Source organism: Equus przewalskii, chromosome 10 (assembly GCF_037783145.1).
Source record: "Equus przewalskii isolate Varuska chromosome 10, EquPr2, whole genome shotgun sequence".
NCBI lineage: Eukaryota > Metazoa > Chordata > Mammalia > Perissodactyla > Equidae > Equus > Equus przewalskii.
Window position 1 is genome coordinate 5,402,790 of NC_091840.1, and position 22,614 is coordinate 5,425,403.

Here is a 22,614-nt window from a genome sequence, read left to right on the forward strand (position 1 = left end):
AGGAGGGGAAATGGGGAATTGTTTATTGGGGACAGAGTTTCAGTTTTGCAAAATGAACAGAGTTCTAGAGGGGCCGGCCCTGTGGCCCAGTGGTTAAGTTCGTGCACTCTGCTTTGGCGGTCGAGGGTTTCGCTGTTTCGGATCCTCGGCATGGACCTACACACCACTCATCAAGCCACACTGAGGTGGTGTCCCACACAGCACAACTAGAAGGACCTACAACTAGAATATTCAACTATGTACTGGGGGACTTTGGGGAGAAGACAAAAAAAAAGATTGGCAACAGTTGTTAGCTGAGGGCCAGTGGTTGAAAAAACAAAAAAGAAAAGCATTCTAGAGATGGATGGTGGTGACGGCTGCGCAGCAATGTAAATGTAGCTAATATTACTCAACTGTCCACTTACAAATGGTTCAGAGGGTAAAGTTTATATTACGTGTATTTTACCACAATTAAAAAAATTTTAAAAGAATGGAATACTGCTACAACATAGATGAATCTTGAAAATATTATCCTAAGTGAAAGAAGCCAGACACAAAAGACCATATATTGTATGACCCCATTTATATGAAATATCCAGAAGAGGCAAATATAGAAAGACAGAAAGTGGCTGCCAGGGGCTGGGGGCAGGGGAATGGGGAGTGGCTATGGCTACTAAGGAGTATGGAGTTTCTTTTGGGGGTGATGAAAATGTTCTAAGACTGGAGAACAGTGATGTTTGCACAATCTTATGAATATACTAAAAGCTACTGAATTATACACTCTAAAGGGGTGAATTTTATGTGAATTATATCTCAGTTTTTAAAAAACAAAGTAACTTGACCACAAGTACACAGTTAGCAAGAGGGAGAGCCGGGATTTGAACTCGGTTTCCGTCTCCAAGCTCGGCCTCCCCAGCCGCTCATGCTCTTACATGTTTGCAGACACAGCGCGGAGGGCGCCCTGTGGACAAGGCGCTGAATAAATGCTGCTTCTCTGACTGGCGAATGCTTAAAGGAGAGTAAAGTTTTAAGGAGCAAAGGACGCGGCCCCCGCCCCAGGAGTCCCAGCGCGACGGCTGCCCTTACTCCTGCCTGTGACCCCCCAGCCCCAGGAGGGCCTCCAGCATGTTATTTCGGGCACTTAAAATCTTCCTCCTAGAATATGGGCCACAAGCCCCTTCTCTCCCCCATCTTCTCTTCTCCAACTGATGAGAAGGAATCTTAATTAAGTGCCCTTTGGCTGCTGGTTTAATTTGATAAATATAAAATTGAAGCATGTTAATAAAGTCATCAGTCATCCCAGATCTCAGCAGTTCTTTGAGCTGAAGGCTCTTTTTTTTTTTAAAATCAGTTTTCAGGATGATAATGAATTGGGTCTTGTTCAAGAATATCAGAGAAAGTGGCAGCTCAGTGAGGTGACACTGAGGAAACCAGCACCTCCAGGACTTGTCACTTCTGCAGGAGATCTCTCACAGGCCCCTCCCACCTCGTGTCCCTGTTCCCCCTAGATGCCCATCCCCCACCTCTCCACCTGGCCCCATCACCTCTGCCTGTTTCTCTCCCACCCGCTGGCAGCCTCCTGGAACTGCGCCCTCCCTTGATCCCACGCCCCCACCTCACGGGAGTAGGAAGTACTTTGCGTAACTTTCAGGGAACATGTGGGGAAGTCTCAGAGAATCCTGGTCCTGCTCCTGCTCCTGGGCTGTGCTCGGCCCCACTCTGGGCACCTGTCTCACAGGTGTGGCCAGTCCAGCCTTAGCCCCACCCTGGGCGGGTGGCAGGCGGTGGCGGGGAGGGGGGCGGCAGGGAGGCTCAGTGAACTCGGATGGCGGAATTTTCCAATTCTGTCCTTTGAGGCTGCTCTCAACTTGAAGAAGGAGCGAAGTCGACATGGGTAGGGCCACCCAGACACACAGGACCTGACCCCAAACTCCCCCTCCTGATGGTCCAAGCTTCTGCTGCCTCAGGGCTGCTGGCTCTCCAGGACCCCTTGATGCCTCAGACCACTCTCTTCCCAAAGGCCTTCGCTGGCTCTTTGACAATTCGAGTGGGATGTTTGAAATATACAAAATACCACTTGCACGTGGTTGAGAGAGGGTCATCGCCTCACACTGAGCTAACCCTGAAACTCCCCAGTGTCGGGTCTTGTGTAAGGCACAGACTCTGGATCAAAGAGCCGTGGGTCCAAATCCAGACTCTGCCCCTTACGGTCCGTGTGGACTAGAATGCATCTCCCGCCTGGCCAAGCTTCCGTGTCCTTGACCATGTAAGTGGGTGTCCTGAGAGCATCTCCGTCTTCGTCCTCAGCCAGGTGGGAGTCAAGGCCATCATGTGGCTCAGGGCTCAGCTCCGGGCCTGGCACCTATAGTGAGCACTCAGGGAATGAGCATTATCATCTCCCAGGGAGGCCCCAAGGCTCTGGTGCTTTCTCTGCCCCTGAACAGCCAGCACCTAAACCCTGATGGCAGGACTCCTTCCACAGCCAGCAGGATCCACCACTGGCACTGATGCCCTGTTCTCCTAATTTGATTGGTTTATCAATCAGCATAGCACTCGGGCCTAACGGATGGAAATGAACATGTTTCTCCTCTCTGTTTCAGAAAAAGCAGGCTCTGAGCTAAGGGACCTAAGGTACGTCAGACTTGCCATCGGCTCCTTGAGCGACTGGGGCACTCTCTCCGCACAATCCATCAGCAGGCCACCCAGCCTGGAGATGCTGCAGGCCTGAGGTTAGTAGCAGCCTTTGTCATTTCCTTGGGCGTTTTGACCATACAGTTATTTGTAGGGCATTGTTCAGGGTTGGCTCCTAAGTGCCATTCTGGTTGATTGCTGGTTCGGTGTGCACATGGTACATCAATCTGTTTAACTTGCACAGTGGAGGTGTACTGTTGACGGACCCCCATTTCACCTCTGGAACCCGGGAAAGCCAGTTGTGGAACGGGCGACAGAGGAGAGACGGGACAGCAGCATGCGCTCGGCCAGTGCACCCAACACTCCCGTCCCTCCAGAGTCCACAGTATACAGACAGAGCCCTTCCTGCCCAGCTGGATCTTTCTGGCATATATTCTTGTTTTTTTTTTTAAACAAAGTGAAATTCACATAATATAAAATTAGCCATTTTAAAATATGCAATTCAGTGGCATTTATTACCTTCACTTTGTTATACAACCACGATCTCTATCTAGTTCCAAAACGTTTCTTTACACCAAAAGAAAACCCCGTACTCACCAAGCAGTCACTCCCGACTCTTCCCTCCCTCCAGCCCTTGGGAACCACTACTCTGCTTCCTGTCTCTCTGGATTTGCCTATTCTGGATATGTTATACAAATGGAATCATACAACATGTGACCTTTTGCATCTGGCTTCTTTCACTTAGCATCGTGTTTTCAACATTCATCCATCTGTAGCACATATCAGAATTTCATTCCTTTTTATGACTGATTAATATTCTACTGTGGCCAGATCACGTCTGCTTGTCCATTCGTCATCTGCTGATGGACACCTGGATTGTTTCCTCCTTTTGGGGATCGTGGACAGCACTGCTCTGGCATTTCCTCTTCTTGTCCTTCTTTTTCTTCTCCTTCTCCTCCTCCTCCTCTTCCTCTTCTCTTTTGTTGCAGTTCAAATTTTGTTTGAAAAAGTAATACTTGCATATGGTACCAAATTTAAAGGATCTCAAAGGGCATATAGTGCATTGTCGCCCTTCCACTCCATCCCCAAGCCACTCGTCCCCTCCATGGAGAGAACTTATGGTCCCAGTTTCTATGTCTCCTTCCATTCTGCACATTGTTTGTAACACTTGACAACAGACAACTCATCCGGGCACTTATGGTTCTGTCCACTGCAGGTTCATGGAAGGCAGCTGGAAGAGGTATTCAGCCAGAAAGGGGTCATTCTCCCACAGGCTGGAACTCCCCTCAAGAAAGACTGCAAGCCCCCAAAGTTAAGACCCCATAATGGAAGTACTGGTTAGGAAGATTTACCCAGTGAGGTAGAAATGGAATGAATATGGCCATAAGTCAACAGTCAGCCGTCAGCAGTGAAGATGGAGGAACAACCAGCAGAGGGAGGGGCTTTCAATCCCCACTCAACAGCTGTGTCTGAAGCACAGTGGAGGTTCCCACAGCAGGTGGCGAGGAAACTGGGGTCACAGCTGGTAGGAGAGGAGAGGAGCTGAGAGGAGAGCAACCCTGAGGTCTGGTTGTTTGTTTACAGGGAGAGAAGATTAGGTCAGAGAGATTAGCACTCTGAGAGGCCTGACCTGGTCCTGGCTGCCATCTTTAGGAGGTCCTGCTTGCCAAGTTGGTTCTGAGCTGGAGTCTGGCACTTGGCACTTGGACCATTCCTTCTCTTCCCTAACTGATAAGGACAGTTCTCTGTGCCCACACCGTTTGTTCAAACAATGTGGTTTGTCATGAACACCTGCTTTGCTTAGAGAAGTCTGAAATTTTGATAGTTGCTCAGCATAAATGCCTATGTGACCAGCCCTCAGTAAAAACCTTGGGGGCTGACATGAGACCACCCCCCCCCCCCACCACAAGAAGTCCTCAAGAAGGCCCTTATACCTGAAAAAAAGGGAGAAAGGGGTTACAAAGCACAGAGTAAGGAGATAAATAGGTAGACAGAATCAGAGCAGGATAGCAAATACTCAAGAATAGCATTAAAGACAAAGGGAAGGAAAATATCAAAAACAAAGATGATCTGGTCATTTTAACCACAAACTCATAACACAAAATGGAGTAAGATGTGAGGAAAGCAACTTAGGAGGGGAAGAGGACAGGGACTGAATCGGTTTAGTCTAAGGAAATAAGAGGCCATCAGAAAAGGGGCTGTCTTATCCACGAGATTCTGAATACAAACTTCATGGTAACCACTAAACAAAAAAGCAGAGCAGAGACACAAATAATAGATAAGGAGAAAACAAAGAAACACAACATTAAAAACTACATAACTTGACTGGTAGACCAAAACACACAGGATGAGAAACAAAGGAAATGCCGGAGAACCAGAAAAAGAGTGATAAAATGGCAGCATAAAGCCCTCATATATCAACAATCACCCTAAATGTAAATAGATTGAATTCTCCAATCAAAAGACACAGAGTGGCAAGATGGATTAAAGAACAAGACCCAACAATATGCTGCCTCCAGGAAACACATCTCAGCTCCAATGACAAACACAGGCTCAGAGTGAAGGGATGGAAGACGATACTACAAGCTAATAGCAAACAAAAGAAAGCAGGTGTTGCAATACTTATATCAGACAAAGTAGACTTCAGGATAAGACAGGTACAGAGAGACAAAGAGGGGCAGTATATAACGATCAAAGGGACGTTCCATCAAGAAGAAATAACACATAAATATCTATGCACCCAACACAGGAGCACCAAAGTACATAAAGCAACTATTAATAACCCTAAAAGAAGATATTAATAATAACACAACAATAGTAGGGGACCTCAATACTCCGCTCACATCAATGGATAGATCATCCAGACAGAAAATCAACAAGGAAACAGTGGAATTAAATGAAAAGCTTGACCAGTTGGACTTAATAGACATATGTAGAACATTCCACCCAAAACCAACAGAATACACATTCTTCTCAAGTGCACACGGAACATTCTCAAGGATAGACCATATGTTGGGAAACAAAGTAAGCCTCAATAAATTTAAGAAGATTGAAATAATAAAAAGCATCTTTTCTGATCACAATGCTATAAAGCTAGAAATTAGTTATAAGAAAAAAGCAGAGAAAGGGACAAAGATGTGGAGACTAAACAACGTGCTATTGAACAAGCAATGGATCATTGGAGAAATTAAAGGAGAAATCAAAAAATATCTGGAGACAAATGAAAATGAAAACATACCATACCAACTCATATGGGATGCAGCAAAAGCCGTATTAAGAGGGGAATTCATCGCAATACAGGCTCACCTTAACAAACAAGAAAAATCCCAAATAAGCAATCTCAAACTACACCTAACTGAATTAGAAAAGGAAGAACAAACAAAGCCCAAAGTCAGCAGAAGGAGAGAAATAATAAAAATCAGAGCAGAAATAAATGCTATTGAAAGAAATAAGGTAGTAGAAAGGATCAATGAAACAAAGAACTGGTTCTTTGAGAAAACACATAAAATTGGCAAACCCCTAGCCAGACTTACAAAGAAAAAAACAGAGAAAGCTCAGATAAATAAAATTAGAAATGAAAGAGGAGAAATAGCAACCGATACCACAGAAATACAATGGATTATAAGAGAATACTACGAAAAAGTATATGCCAACAAAATGGACAAGCTAGAGGAAATGGATAAATTCTTAGACTCTTACAACCTTCCAAAGCTGAATCAAGAAGAAATAGAGAATCTGAATAGACCAATCACAAGTAAAGAGATTGAAACAGCCATCAAAAGCATCCCAAAGGATAAAAGCCCAGGACCAGATGGCTTCCTTGGGGAATTCTACCAAACTTTCAGAGAGGATTTAATACTTATCCTTCTCAAGCTATTCCAAAAACTTAGGGAAGATAGAATGCTTCCTAACATATTCTACGAGGCCAACATCACTCTGATACCAAAGCCTGACAAAGACAACACAAAAAAAGGAAAACTACAGGCCAATATCGCTGATGAACATAGACGCAAAAATCCTCAACAAAATACTGGCAACCCGAATACAGCAATACATCAAAAAGATCATACACTATGATCAAGTGGGATTCATATCAGGGACGCAGGGTTGGTTCAACATCCACAAATCAATCAATGTGATGCACCACCCTAACAAAATGAGGAATAAAAACCACATGATCATCTAAATAGAAGCAGAGAAAGCATTTGACAAGATCCAACAGCCACTTATGATAAAAACTCTTAACAAAATGGAGATAGAAGGAAATTACCTCAACAAAACAAAGGCCGTATATGACAAACCCACAGCCAACATCATACTCAATGGGGAAAAACTGAACGCCATCCCTCTGAGAACAGGAACAAGACAACTATGCCCACTCTAGTCACTCTTACTCAACATAGTACTGGAGGTTTTGGCCAGAGCAATTGGGCAAGAGAAAGGAATAAAAGGAATCCAAACAGGGAGTGAAGAAGTGAAACTCTCACCATTTGCAGACGACATGATTTTATATACAGAAAACCCTAAAGAATCCAGTGGAAAACTATTAGAAATAATTAACTACCTCAGTAAAGTTGTGGGGTACAAAATCAACTTACAAAAATCAGTTGCATTTCTGTACTCTAGTAACGAACTTACAGAAAGAGAACTCAAGAATACAATTCCATTTACAATCACAACAAAAAGAATAAAGTACCTAGGAATAAATTTAACTAAGGAGGTGAAGGACTTATACAATGAAAACTATAAGACTTTATTGAAAGAAATAGATAATGACATAAAGAGATGAAAGACATTCCATGCACATGGATTGGAAGAATAAACATAGTTAAAATGTCCATACTACCCAAAGCAATCTACAGATTCACTGCAATCCCAATCAGAATCCCAATGACATTCTTCACAGAAATAGAACAAAGAATCCTAAAATTCATATGGGGCAACAAAAGACCCTGAATTGCTAGGGCAATCCTGAGAAAAAAGAGCAAAGCTGGAGGCATCACAACCCCTGACTTCAAAATGTGCTACAAAGCCATAGTGATCAAAACAGCACGGTACTGATACAAAAACAGACACACAGATCAATGGAACAGAATTGAAAGCCCAGAAATAAAACCGCACATCTACAGACAGCTAATCTTTGACAAAGGTGCCAAAAACATACAATGGAGAAAAGACAGTCTCTTCAATAAATAGTGCTGGGAAAACTGGACAGCCACATGCAAAAGAATGAAAGTAGACCATTATCTCATGCCATACACAAAAATAAATTCAAAATGGATCAAAGACTTGAAGATAAGTCCTGAAACCATAAAACTCCTGGAAGATAATATAGATAGTACACTCTTTGACATCGAATTTAAAAGGATCTTTTCGAATACCAAGTCTTCTCAGACAAGGGAAACAAAAGAAAAACAAGTGGGAGTTCATCAGACTAAAGAGCTTCTGCAAGGCAAAAGAAACTAGGATCAAAACAAAAAGACAACCCACCAATTGGGAGAAAATATTTGCAAATCCTGTATCCGATAAGGGGTTAATCTCCATAATATATAAGAACTTACACAACTGAACAACAAAAAACCAAACAGCCCAATCAAATAATGGGCAGAGAATATGAAAAGACATTTTTCCAAAGAAGATATGCAGATGGCCAATAAACACGTGAAAAGATGCTCTAATCATCAGCGAAATGCAAATCAGAACTACCCTAAGATACAAACTTACGCCCATTAAAATGGCTATAATCACTAAGACTAAAAGCAACAAACGTTGGGGAGGCTGTGGAGAAAAGGGAACCCTCATCCACTGCTGATGGGAATGCAAACTGGTGCAGCCACTATGGAAAACAGTATGGAGATGCCTCAAAAACTAAAAATAGAACTATCATATGACCCAGCTATCCCACTACTGGGTATCTACAACTTGAAATCAACAATCCAAAGTGACATATGCACCCCTATGTTCACTGCAGCACTATTCACAGTAGCCAAGATGTGGTAACAATCCAAGTGCCCATCGACTGATGACTGGATGAAGAAGAGGTGGTATATATACACAATGGAATACTACTCAGCCATAAAAAAGACAAAACCATCCCATTTGCAACAACATGGATGGACCTGGAGAGAATTATGCTAAGAGAAATAAGCCAGACTGAGAAAGACAAACACCAGATGATTTCACTCATATGCGGAATATGAACAAGCACATGGACAAAGAAAACAGTTCAGTGGTTACCAGGGAAAGAGGGGTGGAGGGTGGGCACAAGGGGTGAAGGGGAGCACTTACGTGGTGACAGACAAGAAATAATGTACAACTCAAATTTCACAGTGATTTAAACTATTATGAATTCAAATTAAAAAAATTTTTTTAAAAACATAAAAACCTTGGGGGTTGAGTCTGTAATGGCTGTCCCTGGGCAGACGCATGGCACATGTTACTGCATTTTTCGTTGCTCTGTGTACCCCGCATAGGAAGGAGGGAGCGTCAGAAGCCCGCGGAGAGATTTCTCCAGACTCCGCCTGTGTCCTTTCCCCTGCTCATACTATTGCGCGTCCTTTTGCTGTAGTCAACCTTAGCCGTGGGTACAACTATATGCTGAGTCCTGTGGGTCCTTCTAGTGAATCACCTCATGTGGGGGCAGTCTCAGGGACCCCGAAACCCAAAGAGAAAGACAGGGACTAAGAAAACCAAAGAGAAAGATAGAGACTGAGTGGAAATCCATTAAAAACAGTCCCCATCCAAAACAGGGTTGAGCGTGTGCTGTATCTATGGATTGCCTTGGCTACAAATATTCTGAAAATTGAGGACGCCTTCAGCAGAACAGTCATGGAAGGGGCTGCTGGGTGAGGGCTGCAAGGCAGAATGCAGAATGGGACCCCAGAGAGGCATGGTAGGGAGTCAAGCCCTCACAGAGCTGCCCAACATGCCAGTTGAAAGTTAGGCATGGGGTATACGGTCTGCCGTGGTGGGCGACCCAGCCGTTTCCACTGTTGCGAAAGGGTGCCCCAGGGCAGAAATCCTGCTCCCCCCCATACCCACCCTCTCCAGGCCTTCCCTGCTCACGTCACCACCCTTTTCCAGGGCTGAAGATTCCACCCAGTCTGAAAGAGGTCTTCCTGGTGACTTGTGTCCACATCCATCCCCCTTCCTTCTTCCCCATAACACATTTAGTTGCTGGTGATTCCTCCTGAGGGTGACTGCACCGGGCCGTGCACTGTCCAAGGGGGGACTCACTTTGCCTCTTGTCTTGACCCACAATGCATTTAGGGCGTCACAATTTGGCAGTGACCTTCAGAAAGTCTCCAACAATGAGGGTGCCCGGCAGGCATGACTCAGTCCCAGATAGCACCTGCCCAACTGGGTGCTAGACGTCATCCTTGAGCCCCACACAAGCTCTGCTCCTGTTTCTCTCATCACAGAACAGATTATCTGGCACAGTCAGCCACGAGGAAACACATGCCGAGCTCAGCTGCTCCCGCCCTGACCAGACACCGACTGACTTTCTAACATCCCTGTAGAAATGGCACGCTGCGAAAGCAAAGGCAACAAAAGCAACAATCGACAAGTGGGACTCCATCAGTCTGAAAAGCTCTGCACACCAAAGGACAGCATCAACAAAACAGAAAGGCAACTCATGGGAGGGGAGAAAATATTCACAAAGCACACATATGATAAGGGGTTAATATCCAAAATGTACAAGGAACTCATACAACTCAATAGCAAAAAAAAAAAAAAACAAAAACTTAAAAATGGGCGGAGGACCTGAATAGACATTTTTCCAAAGAAGATGTACAAACAGACATCAGGTACATGAAAAGGTGCTTACTATCATTAATCGTCAGGGAAACGCACATCAAAACCCCAATGAGATATGACCGCACACCTGTTAGGATGGCTATTATCAAAAAGACAAGAGATAACAAATGCTGGTGAGGATGCAGAGAGAAGGGAACCCTGGTGCACTGTTGGTGGGAATGTAAATTGCTGTAGCCACTATGGGAGACACTGTGGGGGGTCCTCAAGAATTTAGAAATAGAGCTACCGCATGACCCAGCAATCCCACTTCTGGGTATTTATCCAAAGGAAATGAAATCACTATCTCAAAGAGATATCTGTGCCCCCATGCTCATTGCAGCATTATTCATGGTAGCCAAGATATGGAAACAGCCTGTGTCTACCAAAGGGTGACAGGATAAAGAGGGCAAATATATACACAGTAGAATCTTATTCGGCCTTTAAAAAAGAAGGAGATCCTGTCATTTGCAACGACATGGATGAACCTGGAGGGCATCACGCTAAGTGAAATAAGCCAGGCAGAGAGAGACAAATACTGCATGGTATCATTTATATGTAGAATCTCAAAGGAAAAAAAAGGTCAAACTTGTAGAAACAGAGAGTAGAAAGGTGTTTGCCAGGGGCTGAGGGGTGTGGAAACAGGGAGAGGTTGGTAGCAGGGTACAAACTTCCATTATAAGATGAATAAGGTCACGAGGTCTGAGAATCTGATGAATAACGTGGTGACTATAGTTGGCAACGTATAGGTGGCATGTGCTAGGAGAGTAGAAGCTAAGTGTTCTCACACAGAAAGGTCACTGTGTGAGGTGAGGGGTGTGTTAATTAACTTGGAAGTGGGAAGTCTTTCACAACGCGTATGTATACCAAATCACCACATTGTACGATTTAAAAATATTATAATTTTTTTTTGTCAATTATAGCTCAATAGGCTGGGGAAAGACTCTCTGTCTCGATTATGGTGTTGGTGACTGGTGGATACATTGGTTGATACACTTAAAACATGTGTATTTTAATTTTGAAAGCTATACTTCAATAAAGTTGATTTATTTTTTCAGAAAGAAAAGAAGGGAGTGCCACACACTCCATGGGGCGGAGGGGGCATTCGGTCTTAACACTAAGCTGGGTCTGCCTTTCCCTTCTGTACACACACCAACACAAGACACGTAAAGGAACAGACACGCTGTCTGTGTTCCATTATGCAACCCATACCTGCACGCACACCCATACCTGCATGCACACCCACACCTGCACGCACACCCCACACCTGTATGCACACCCCACACCTGCATGCACACCTCACATCTGCATGCACACTCACACCTGCGTCCATACCCACACCTCCATGCACAACCCAACCTGCATGCACACCTCACACCTGCATGCACATCCACACCTGCATGCACACCCCACACCTGCACACACACCCCACAACACCTGGATGCACACCTCATACCTGCATGCACACCTCACAGCTGCAGGCATGGACCTGCCGAGATGCATAACTGAACCTACCCCCAGGGTGTCACCGGCTGTCACTTTGATGCCAGGCCAGAGGAGAAGGCCCAGCTCCACTTGACCGACTGACCACAGACAGGTCCAGGAGACTGACCCCTCCTGGACAAGCCCCCTCAGGGACTAGGAGGACTCGTCCTGCTTCTCAGGCAGCGGCTGCACCGCCGTCCCCCCTGCCGAGGATGCTGGGTCAGTCTGCCAGGGCTGCCATGATGAAGTGCGGAAGCCTGGGCAGCTGAAACACAGAAATCTACTTTCTCACACTTCTGGAGGCTGAAGTCCCAGGCGGAGGTGTGGGCAGGGCTGGCTCCTTCTGAGGCCTCTCTCCTCAGTTTGTAGGACCTTCGTGTGGTCTTCCCTCTGTGTCTCTGTGTCCTAATCTCCTCTTATAAGGCCACCGGTCATATTAGATTAGGGCCCACCCTAATGACCTCATTTTAACTGAATCACCTCTTTAAAGACCTCTCTCCAAATACAGTGACACCCCGAGGTCCTGGGGGCGAGGGCTTCAACACGCGAATCTGGAGAAGGGGGCACAATTCAGCCCACGACTGGTGCCCGCCCAGAAAACTGCCCCCCAGCAGCAAAGGGGTTAAAGTTAGAAGGCAGGAGTGGGGGCGGGTGGGGAGTGTGTGTCTGCATTAAGCAGATTAAAGGGGGAAGTAGTGCTCAGAGCCTCAGCTGTAATTAGAGAAATTAAAGTGAGGGCTGACGGAGCAGGCGCTCTCCTGCCTTATAATTAGGGTGGGATTGCGCTGTTGCTCATGGGGAAGTCGGGGTTTGCTGCTGCCGGGCTCTGTAATAAGGGAGGGGGCAGAGGAAGTAGGCAGACTTCAGCCAAGGTCCTCAGCTTTGGCTCAGGACAGACCGTCTCATGACCCTCCATGGTCAAAGCGCACCCCGACTCTCGCCTCCGCCCTCTCACAGAGGAGAGCTGGGCGCAGCTCCAACCCGGGGAGGGCAGTCAGCCCCTCTCCCCAGGGGCAGCTCAACATGCTCCCTGGGCTACAAGAGGAGGTGTTCGTTTGAAACCTAAAGGTAGCAAAGGACCGATCCAGCCCGCTGGACACACTGGGTCTAAAGGGAAAGATTCCTGAGGATGCTTCTGGTGGGGGTGGGGCCAGAGCAGGTAGGGGGGCGCAGAGTGGACCCCTTGCTCAGCCCGAGGCCACGGAATGAGCAGCAAGTCCTGACTTCAGCTTGGGACGTCAATGGAGTGAGGCCGACTTCTCTTGCTCAGGAGGTCTGGCTTCCGCCTTCCTTCTACCCTGCACCCAAACATAGGAATGGGGTGTGGGGGTGTCCAGGGACAGTGATTACATAGCCAAGGACAGACACGGAAACACAGCCCGCACAGACAGGCAGGCAGGGATGCAGGGAGGGAGCGAGAGAGCGAGAGTGCGCACGAGCTTGACCCAGGGCCGATCATGAGTGTTTTTACTGGGAAGACAGGACGAGCAGGACAGAGCTCCAGCCTCATATTCCCGTCGGGGAGCCAGGTACATACGCCATCTCAGGGATGGCATGCTCTCTACAAAGAAGACTAGGGCTGTGCTGGGGCACAAGCGGCTGTGGGGCCAGCCCTCTTTGAGGAGGCGAATTCAGACTGGAGTGAGGAGAGGACACATCATGCAAGAGGAGGGAAGAGGGTCCCCAGAGCAACAATAGCAAACGCAGGAGCCCTGGGCGTGAGACTCGCACACAGAAAGGCGGGCGGCTGGAGTCCAGTAGACAAGGGCACGTAGAAGGAGATGGGGTTGAGAGGCGGGTGGGGACCCGACGGCTGTGGTCCAAAGGTGGGATTTTTCTGGCATATGTGCAGTTGCAGGGGGCAAGGTGCTAGGAGTCATGCTTTAGATGGATCAGGCGGGCTGCCGGGTGATGAGGACACAGGAGAGGAGGGGAGGCAGGGAGGCCAGTGCAGGTGCGTTGGGAATATGTTTGAAGGGAAGAGCCCACAAGACCTGCTCGGGGTTGAGATGTTAAAGGCATGAGAAAGAAGGAGTCAAATAGGACTTCTGGGCTTGGGGGTCGAGCAGTGGGGTGGGTGGGTGCCGTTCTCTGAGAAGGGGAAGGCTGGGGCACGGAGGACTTGGGGGAAATGAGATAAAGAGTTTTAGCATGTTAAATTCAACGTGCCCGTCAGCCATCCAGTGGGAGTGTGTCAACAAGGCAGCTTGAGATGGTTCTGGAGCCCAGGAGAGGGACCCATAAGAGCAGCCAGCAGCCAGTGTGCCTACTTACATTGAAATTAATTAAAATGAAGCGGAAAGGAAAATTCAGTTCCTGAATCACGCTGGCCATGCTGCAGGGGGCGCGACAGCCACATGTGGCTTGTGGCTACTGCATTGGACAGTGAGGATAGAGGACATCTCCTTCATCACAGAAAGCTATATGGGCAGTGCTGAGAGAACAAACAGAGAGAGGAGAGCCATGGACTGAGCCCAGGGACAGGCTGACGCTGAGGACTGGGAAGGCGAGGCGTGGTTGGTAAGGGAAACCTGGCGAGCAGGAGGTGTCCATGGTGTGAGACGGTGCTGAGAGGTGAGGCCACTCACCAGAGACTTGTCAGGGCCATTCAGTGAAGACTGAAGCCAAGCGGAGTGGGTTGAGGAGAGAATGGAGGTGAGGAAGTGTAGACCATGAGAGGGAAGAAATGCACATTAATTCAAGAGCAATAACCAGGAAGCAGAAGGATGCTCAGGTCAGTGTCCTCATTAAGGAGGAAGGACTGGGGCCTTTAGGCCTCAGTGCTGCTAACAATGCATGGCAGCCACTTGCTGGCTGGTGTCCTCGGGAGCCCAGAGGACAGAGCCCAGGTTGGGAGTCACCTGGACCGTGACTTACGAGTGGCACTCTGCTGTCTTTCTGCTCATTCTAGATCCAGGTGCTATTGACACTGGCCCACTTCCACAGCCGGGCTGGAGCTCTTCAGTGGGAGTGGAACCTGTCTCAGGGGTCTAGGCCAGCACAGCCATTTCCACAGGATCAGAGCCTTCTCACTGGGTGGACCCGTGGAAGCAGACACTCCCACTCCCGGGCCCTGTGCCTGGAAAAGTCTGCGCTGCTTCCTTGAACCATAAGCTTGGGGCACAGGTGGACGGCCCCAGCCCCAAGCAGGCCGAGCAGAGCCCCAGGACGCAGGCCCTGGGCAGGGGTTCTAAGGCCCCGTCTCTGCCACTTCCTGTGGGATCATACACATCACCCCGCAGACCGCTGCCCAGGGAAACAGCCCAGGTCATCCAAAGGCCCCACCCCACTAATAGCTCTGGCCCCACAGGAGGAATAAGGCGAGGTGTGTTATGTGGCTCAGGCTGCCACAACGTGCCACAGACCGGAGAGCTTAAACAACAGAAATTTGCTTTCTCGCCGCTCTGGAGGCTGCAACCGAGATCCAGGTGCGGGCAGGACGGTCTCTCGCCAGGCCTCTCTCCTCGGCTCGCAGCTGCCGCCTCCTTGCCGTGTCCTCCGTCTGCGCACACGCAGCCCTGGTGTCTCTCTGTGTGCCCGAATTTCCTCTTCTCAGTAAAGACACCAGTTGGATTGCACGAGGGCCACCCTCACGGTAGCATTTTCATTTAATCCCCTCTTTCAAGGTCCTTTCTCCAAAAACAGTCATGTTCTGAGGCACTGGGTGTGGGGGGTGGGGAGAGCCTCAACACATGAATTCTGGAGGGACACATTTCAGCCTGTAACCTGTGGTTTACCGTTCCCATTCCTGGACACTCGAAACAGGAGGAGACCACGGCAGAGGCCCCCTCCCCACCGGGAGCCACCCTCCACGGCCTCCAGGAGACACAGTCTCAGCCTGTCGCCGTGACCCGGCTCTGGGTTCAAATCCTGCACGGACAGTAATGATGCAAATGATGTAAATTAAGTATGGGGACAAAGGAAATATTCCAAAATATTGAATGGCAGACTTAAGGGCGGGTTAAATTTTTTTCATTTTCCAATTTTTTTATAGTTAGTATGTATTAACTATTGTTTGTAATGAAGCATTTTTTTCAAACCCCAATTCAGTCACATACTGTGAAACCATGGGCAAATCGCTCGTCCCAGGCTTGACTTCTCCATCTGTGAAACGGGGATAGTATGGCTCCCTATAAAGGTGGCTGGAGAATTAAATGACATTACTTACAGCAACGGTTCTCAAACTTTTTGTCCCAGAATCTCTTTACCCTCTTAAAAAGTATTACAGATCCCAAAGGGCTTTTGCTTACATGCATGGTATTGACCAAGTCTTACTATATTAGAACTTAAAACTGAGAAATTTGAATTTTTATTTATGAACTCACTTAAAAATAGCAATAATAAACCATTACATATTATAAATAAGATTTTTTTATTTTTTTATTTTATTCAAAAATTTTTTTCCAGCGTTATTGAGATGTAATTGACGTATAACGTTGTGTAAGTTTAAGATGTATGTGTGTTGATTTGATACACTTATATGTTGCAAAATGATAACCTCTTTTCTATCTATTGTTTGCATCACTTTTTTTTAAAAGAGTTTTGTAATTTATTGAGGCAACATTGGTTTATAACTGAATAACATTTTTTAATGAAAAAAACTCTCATTTCCAAGACAACACAGTTTTACTGAGAAAAAAGCCATGGTTTTACATCAGTACAAATCTCTTTAATGTCTGACTTAACCTAAGTCAGCTGCACTCTCTTGTCTTTCTGCATTCGGTCAGTTTCGATTGAAGTGTGTAAAGAAAAACTGGCGCCTCGTGGGGACCCCGCTCTGAGAACTGCTGACTTACGCAAAGCCTCTTCCACCCGGCGGCCCCCACAGACAGGAGCTCAGTGCGTGCCTGTCCCCGGGAACAGGGCTGGGCGGTGGCCCTGGTTTCAGTTCTCCAGGGACACTGTCAGGGTTGTGCCGGCCTTGGTGCTAATTCGGCAGCACAGGGGTGGCCTCATGCCAGGGCCCAGAGACAGCGGGAAGTGACAAGACTGGAGGCCACAGGTTGGGAGGTAGTGATAAGGGAGAATAGAATCAACCCAGGAAAGCAAACTTTGATTAGCTAAAAACATCCATCAGTTAGACAGGCCCCCTCCAGCTGACCGCCCGCCCCCATTCAAATCCACAGAGAGCCAGAAGCAGGGCGCCAAGCCAGGACTGAGATCGGGCAATTAGACCGTTCAAGACAGGCTTTCACGGCTCCGACTCCCAGACGTTTCCACCGCACAAAGGAAATGTACTTTGTGGACACAATGAGAGCAAATCGGTTTCCATTTTCGTTCCCTGTCTCCGCCCCTGCTCAGAGGCAAGCAATGGAGGAAAATAAGCATAATTCAGTGCAGACAAGACAAAAATAAGTTTAGCAACAAAAGGAACATCTTGTAAGGGGGTGCAGGGCTGATACATCGCACAGGGGTGGGAGCGGGTCCCCCAGGGCACAGCAGGCTGGGGCAGTCCACGGAGACCCTGGGATGACGGGGTCTGGGGCCCTCGGCCCTGCTTTGAAGACCTCAAAGCAACCAGCTAGAGTCAGAGAGACCACTCTCCGGGGGTCGTTGCTGAAGCTGCAGGGATCAGTGATGAGGGCAGCCCCCCAGGCTGGGGAGGACCCTCTTTGGTCCGGGTTGGGTGGCTGTCCTCCCTGACTGAGCCCTCAGGGTCTCTGCAGGAAGGGTGCTTTCAGCTGGCCTTTGGAAGAACAGAAACAGTTCCAAAGACACTCACTAGCCTTGCCCTGGCTCAGAGTGGACTCTTGTGCCTTTCTCTCGGTCATACGAGGCCACCGAATGTCGGGGGCTACGACCCGGTCAGTTACTGCCCCTTCACTACCCTAACCTCTGCCGAACAGCAAGCAGCTCTTTCTGAGAAGGCTGCATTCTCTTCCATCCAGGTGTTCTGGGTCCCAGCCGCCCACAGAAAGCAACATCCTGCCACTATGCTGAACAGCAGCTGCTGCTGGGCAAAGCAGAAGCTTCCAGGGGGGCAGCTTGGAAGGGTCTCTCTTCAGCTCCACCATCAAAATACCATCTACTGGGGGAGGCTTAAACAACAGAAATTTATTGTCTCACAGTTCTAGGGGCTGGAAGTCCACGGTCCGGGTGCCAGCATGGTCAGGTTCTGGTGACAGCCCTCTTCCTGGCTTGTCGACAGCGGCCTTCTCATTGTGTCTTCGCATGGCGGAGAGAGAGAGCAAGCTCTCTGATATCTCTTCCTACAGGGGCACTGATGCCATCATGGGGGCCCCAACCCCATGACCTCATCTACCCTGATCAACTACCCAGGGCCCATCTCCAAATACCATCACTCTGGGGATTAGGGCTTCATCCTATGAGTTTGGGGGATGAAAACATCCAGTCCATGACACTCTGGGAGCCCCTTCTCCACTATCGCCCCACAAAGGACCAGGGAGGCTGCTCGGCTGTAAAACTCGCTGCAGAGGGATGGATCGACGCTGTCACTGGGGGGGCCCGCAATGGTCATGCGGTCAATGCCGCAGCCTCTCCTGCCACAAGAGGTCCTGCTCTTGACAGCATCACCACTGGCAGGGAGACACTCCCGGAAGGAAGTGCTAAGCAGAGTGACTTTGCCTTTAGCGGGCGGGGAGAAGGGAGGAGAGAACCTGTATCTCGTGTGACTGTGTCATGTCTGTCACTCTGCCAGGCTCTTGGTATAATTTATTTAATCTTCACCTAACTTGCAAAGTAGGTGTTATTATCCCCATTTCACAAACAGGAAAATTGAGATCTCACAGCTGAGAAGTCCCAAGGCCAGGATCCTAAAGGGTCTGTCCTGTCCCAAAGCCGTGCACTTGCTACCACGTCACACTCCCAGAAGAACCAGAGGCTTCCCCAGGTTGAGTGGGGCTCCCCAAAAGGGTAACAGATTATTGGAGGAGGAAGGGATAAATCAGAGTAATGCCTGGTCAATGGTCCTGACCCAAAGCCATCATTCTTAGGTTGTGCCCTTTAGTTAAATAGAATGGGACGACATGCCCACAGCGTACCCTGTAAATTCCTGGGATTCTAAGTTGCTTTAAGATACATACTTGTTCAGTAAAGGGAAGAAAATGGCCTGATTCCTGCCTACCCTCCCCCAGTACTCTGCCCAGTGGCCTAAGGAGCTGGCCTGGCCTGCTCACTAAGGTTGTCCCCTCTGGCCAGAGCTGAGGCTTGCCAAGTCATCTTACCAGCAGCGACAATGGAGAGAACCCACTGTCTAAAGACCTTGTTTTCTCCAGGGTAAGCACAATCATGTGGATGCATTAACGCAGGTCTGGCCCAGCAGCCCCAGAGGGTAAAGTCTCACCCTGCCCATCGTTCAGGCAGAGCCCCCGTCTGCAAACTTACAACCATTGGCAAAACATCTTTTCATGCTGACCTTTTATCGCTGGCATTTTCCTATATATGCTGCTACCTGCTGCTACGCATGTGTGTAATTTATGGATTTTAACTGGATGCTCTATCAAAGACAGAAGCAAGCTGTTTGCAAAGTGTACAGTTTGATAAAGTCGAATAAATTTAATGGACTGCTGAGCGGGCCTATCCCTTCTCCATAGCCAGAAAGGCATGCTGCTGATCCATAAACCTGCAGGTGTTAACAAAGCTCCTGCAAACCAAACCCCACTCCCCCAGCACACACACATTCCCGCAGACAGTGAAGGTGCCGGGCCGCCTCCATGATGGTCCCCAGAGATCCCCACCTCGTGTCCTTGAGGAATCCCCTTCGCTGGAGTGTGGGCTGGACTGAGGGGCCTGCCTCTAACAAACAGAATACACAGAAGTGACGGGCTGTCACTCCCAAAATTAGGTTACCAAGCAGTCTGTGGCTTCTGTCTTGCCTGCCCCTTTCTGGCTCTCTCTGAGGGCGGCCGCCCTGGAGAAGGCGGCCCTTGTCTTTGAAAAGAAGGAAAGGAATCGGAGGCTCTTTCTAGCATTCCCCTGCAGCACCCCCTCATGAGGGCACTTCCCTCTGGCTTTAAGGATTAAGTCCACACCTCTGGTGATACAGATGAGCATCCCCGTGGCTTCCTGAAATGAAGCCATTCAGAGCTAGGGAAGTACCGCTTCTCCCCCAACCCTGGGCTTGGAGGGCTGCCCAAAACCCTCCCCTGAAAAGAGGCTCTGGCACAGCCCTAACAAGACACCACGATGACTGTTTGCTCTCCTGGAAGCTGGTAAATAATTCAGGAGAAATACTTCCCCCCGTGTTAATTAGCCCACATAGAATTTCACCGGCAAATGTGCACATCTCTCCAGCCAGCAGACAGCGGGTGTGGAGCCTCATTACGCAGCGATTGATGGCTGGCCGTATAGGTCATAGGAAAAAACCCTCCACCACGCTGAGAGGATGAGGCTGCGTGGAGCAGGAGGTCTTGGGGCTTCGGGCCCCTCGGGCTTTATTCCACACCCGGTTGTCTCACCCTCACCTGGAGGACACCCCACCCACGGAAGAGCCACAGCGCACCTGTGGGTACTCGGTCCCGTTCAACCCCGGCAGCCTGTGATCCTGGCGCAGCTAAGCCCGAGGGCCCGAGACTCGGGGCCTGCCCAAGTCGTCAGGCGGCTAGTGGGACGTAGAGCTAAACCCACCCAGGGCTGCTCCGCACTGGGACAAACCCTGGTTGGCCCACGTGTTCCCAGCAGGGAGCTGCTGTAAGGCAGAAGGGAGGGGAGGCCCCAAGGCAGGAACTGTGGTGGAGGCCTGGCGGCCTAGGTGGCCCCGCCCAGCAGCCGCGGTCCCGGAGCCCCGCGGGCAGGCTCCGTCTCAGGTGGCAGAGTGCAGCGGGGTGGCCGGCCGGCAAGGCAGTGCAACACGTGAGGCCAGGAGTGTGGACTGCTTCTCTGGGCCATCTGGAAGCTAAGGAAAGTGGGATGAATGAAGTTCCAGGGTTAGTGGTCTTGAGAAAAATACTCTTCAGTTTGTTTTGTGTTCAAGACATGGAGGGGTTTAAAAATGTGCTATATACATGCAATGGAATACTACTCAGCAATGAAAAAAACAAAATGGTCCCATTTGCAACAACATGGGTGGACCTTGTGGGTATGATGCTAAGCAAAATAGGCCAGACAAAGACAAATACTGCATGATTTCACTCCTATGTGGAAGATAAACAAACACGTGGATAAAGAGAACAGATTAGTGGTTACCAGAGGGGAAGAGGGTTGGAGGGAGAGCAAAAGAGGTAAAGGGGCACATGTGTATGGTGAGGGGTAAAAACTAGACTATTGGGGGTGAGCACGATGCAGTCTATACAGAAGCTGATACGTAATAATGTACACCTGAAATTACACAAGGTTATAAAGCCAACATGACCTCAATAAAATAACTGAAAACACACACACACAAAACAAACAAACGAGACTGGGAGCGGTTTATAAGGGAAGGGAAAGGTGCTGGGAGAGGAGCCACAGATGTGAAAGAGGATGCCAGGTAGTCGGACAGGCCAGCTTTTAGAGAGTCCCGGGAGGGAAGGACAGCTCAGAAACCCAGCTGCAGTGGCACCCCAGTGCACATTCATTCTCCCAAAGATGGCTCCCCCCGAAATATTTGTCACTTCCTGGAATCCCGTGCAGGTGACCTTATTTGAAAAAGATTCTGTGCAGATGTCATTATGAGCTCAACATGAGATCATCCTGGATTATCCAGTTGGGCTTCAATCCGATGACAAGTCCTTAGAAGAGAAAGGCAGAGGGAGATGTGGGAGGGAGAAGAAGAAGGCCACGTGAAGACAGAGGCAGAGATCGGAGTGAGGCAGCCACAAGCCAGGGAATGCCTGCAGCCACCAGAAGCTGGAAGGGGTGGAGAAGGATCCACCCCTGGAGTCTTCGGAGGGAGCACGGCTCTGCTGACACCTTGGTTGTGGATGTCTGTGAGAGCATCACTTTCTGTCACTTTAGGCCACCCAATTTGTGATGATTTGTTACAGCAGCCACAGGAAGCTGATGCACCTCCTGCGCTCAGCTCTCTGAGAGGCCAAGAATCGACCTACTGACAGATTGTCAAACGGCCGAGAAGAAGGGACCCTCCTCTGCCCAGCCAGGAGGGCGGAGAGAGTGGCTGGCGAAGGAAATGCAGGATGGCGCAGAGCTCGAAAGACAAGAGACCAGGTGGGCACGAGCAGGCGGCAGGTGTCTGGAGGACCACCACAGGTGGGTGCCCGGAGTTTGGAGGTGATGCTGTGGGAAATGTAACGGGAAATCAGGTGGAACCACAAGCTGTGGAAGGCCAGCTGAGGTTGGCAAAAGTAAAATGACGTGGGAGCAAATCACTGAGTTTCAAGACCGGCTGCAGTGACTCCTGGCATCCAGGAGCAATAGCAGGAAACAGGCAGGGCTGTGTGTGTGTGTGTGCGTGTGTGTGCATGTGCGTGTGTGTAGGGGAGGGGAGAGTTCAGAGCATCAAGGATGTTAGGAGGAAGTCACCAAAAGAGTAATTTGACCCTTTTTTGATATTTTGCCATCTGTACTTTATTTTTCTCATATATTTTAGCTGTACAATTTCAGAGTCTATTGTAAAAATCGTAACACTTCACCTCTAAATATATCAGCATGAATCTTCAAAACACAAGGAAAATTTCATATGTGAGTATTTCATATGTAATCAATATGTAAAGACAATTTCATATATAATCATAAAACCATAATCAAACATTAGAAAATTAACAATAATTCCATAATATCATCTGATGATCTATCTAATGATCTAGTCTCTAATCCGTGTCCAAATGT

At 48.5% G+C, this 22,614-nt stretch overlaps 1 long non-coding RNA gene across 2 annotated transcripts; it reads left to right on the plus strand.

Annotated features, from left to right (window-relative positions):
• The first annotated feature begins 2,581 nt into the window (after positions 1-2,581).
• Positions 2,582-22,035, plus strand: LOC139073827 (uncharacterized). 2 transcript variants are annotated; one of them, XR_011522877.1, is made up of 2 exons: positions 2,582-2,708; positions 21,813-22,035. It is a non-coding gene; the product is annotated as an uncharacterized lncRNA (long non-coding RNA). The 2 variants fall into 2 exon arrangements; XR_011522878.1 differs by lacking the exon at positions 21,813-22,035 and adding an exon at positions 3,827-4,522.
• The last annotated feature ends 579 nt before the right edge of the window (positions 22,036-22,614 follow it).